This window comes from Sus scrofa, unplaced genomic scaffold (assembly GCF_000003025.6).
Source record: "Sus scrofa isolate TJ Tabasco breed Duroc unplaced genomic scaffold, Sscrofa11.1 Contig2258, whole genome shotgun sequence".
Lineage (NCBI taxonomy): Eukaryota > Metazoa > Chordata > Mammalia > Artiodactyla > Suidae > Sus > Sus scrofa.
The window spans coordinates 255,503-257,772 of NW_018085058.1; the positions used below are offsets into that span (position 1 = coordinate 255,503).

General features: G+C 35.9%; 1 pseudogene; it reads right to left on the reverse strand.

Annotated features, from left to right (window-relative positions):
* Positions 1-1,197: 1,197 nt before the first annotated feature.
* On the reverse strand, positions 1,198-1,997 carry LOC110258516 (annotated as a pseudogene).
* Between the last annotated feature and the right edge of the window lie 273 nt (positions 1,998-2,270).

Below are 2,270 nucleotides of genomic sequence, written 5' to 3' on the forward strand. Positions count from 1 at the left end.
TTGAATGAGGCTTGGGGAAAACATTGAGAAAGTAGGAAATGGACATAGGGGAAAACTGTCCATAAACCAGACTGAAAAGTAAACTTTTAAATGTGGCTTACTTCAGAGGTAGGACCAGTTGAATCAAATAAATGAAATTTCAGGAAATAAAGATAAGAAGAAAGTTCTGCTTTCACAATCTGATCAAATACTATCAAATTCTGGCTCCAATATTTTGCATCCTGAAAAAAAGTGAACTTTTCAAGCCCTTTATGGCTGCTAAAGTTTGTTACTATATAGCTGCTATAACAAAGACTCTTTTCAGAGCTCTTTTTTTTCACTTGTATCAAGATATAATTGACAAACTATGGATATATTGTAAATACAGAGTTAGTGGGACTTTTTTGATGGAGTTAATGTTTGTTAGAAAAGAGGATGTAAAAGGCTACAAACAGAGCATAGGCTTTGTTCATACTTTTTAAAAAATATGTGTTTGACATACAACACTGTATAAGCTTAATGTATACAGATGGCATAATGACAACATTTTTGTGAAATGATTATAGCAATAAGTTTAGTTAACACCCATCATCTTGTTTAGGTAAAGGAACAAAATAAATCACAGGAATGCACAGGCATTCAATCTCTTTCATCATCCATCCTTTTAGATGAGGACATATATACACATTTACATATATATATATATTTATATATAGATGATATAGATGTTGCCACTTCAACAAGACAAGGATTATGGGCAACATTTTGATTAGACAAAAATCCTCATATAACTTTAGTATCCTTTCTCTATATGCTCAGCTTCATTCAAACTTATCAAAAATATGATAAATTGCATTAGTATCAAGTGTATTTTTTTATGGAGTAATGTGTCTTATGACAATTCTTTTAGAGAGTGAGAGAAGAGTTACTTGGAATGCCATATATCATGAGAAGATTTATTTTCAATAATTTTAGAATCCCCCAACTAAGAAATGGAATTCAAACATTTCTAATCTAAAGGTAGGAACATTTTGAAGTAGGAAGATAAAAACTGCCTATATATTGGAGGGAGGAAAAGCTTAATAAAGGGGTCTCAAATTATATACAGAAGCTGATCCCCAAAAATGGAAATCCCAGAATATAAATGGAAGGATAAAATTTTATTAAACAATGATCAAAGAATTCCTATTTCTGGTTCAGAGAACTTGAGTCATGCATTCAAGGGCATTTCATCACACCCAGGATAATTGTCCATTTTATACCTGGTACCAAATATAAACTCTTCAATGCATTCTTTATGTCTTTATTCTTCAGACTATAGATGAATGGGTTCAGCAAGGGCAAGACTACAGTGTACATCACCGAGGCTATTGCACTTGAGTGTGAGCTGTGAGTAGCAGCAGAGCTAATGTACACTCCTAATCCTGTGCAGTAAAATAAGAAGACAACTGAAAGGTGAGACACACAAGTAGAAAATGCTTTATACTTCCCCTGAACTGATGAGATTCTATGAATGCAAGCAAATATTTTCAAGTAAGAGTAAAGGATACCAGAAAAAGGACCAACGCTCATGAGGAGAGCTGCAAAATACATCACCAGGTTATTAAGAAATGTGTCAGAACTGGCAAGTTGTACCATCTGATTGAGTTCACAGAAAAAGTGGGGTATTTTCAAATCTGGACAGAAGGACAATCGCACACCATTAAGGTGTGTAACAAGGAATACATGGCCATCATTATCCAGGATATCAGAACCAACAGTCTACAGAGTCCAGGGTTCATTATGCTCATGTAGTGCAGGGGGTGGCAGATGGCCACAAACCTGTCATATGCCATCACACTCAGGAGCACGTCATCTAAGTCTCCAAAGAGAAGGTAAAAATACATCTGGGTGATGCAGCCTTCATAGGTTATGACTTTGCTCTGTGTCTGAATGTTCCATAGCATCTTTGGGATGGTGGTAGAGGTGAAACAGATGTCTACAAAGGACAGGTTGGAGAGAAAAAAGTACATGGGTGTGTGGAGGTGGGAGTCAGAGCTGACAGCCAGGATGGTGAGCAGGTTTCCAAACACAGTGATCAGGTACATGAAGAGGAAAAGTGAAAATATGAGGGGCTGCAATTTTGGATCCTCTGAAAGTCCTTCTAGAAGAAATTTTGAAATGTGTGTATTGTTCCCTGGTTCCATGTGATGGATGTGACTATTGGGAAAAAAGGAAAATAACATAACGAGTTTTCACCTAAACTGACATAACTCATATAGCTGAAATACTTCAGTTTCTATTTTACTGGC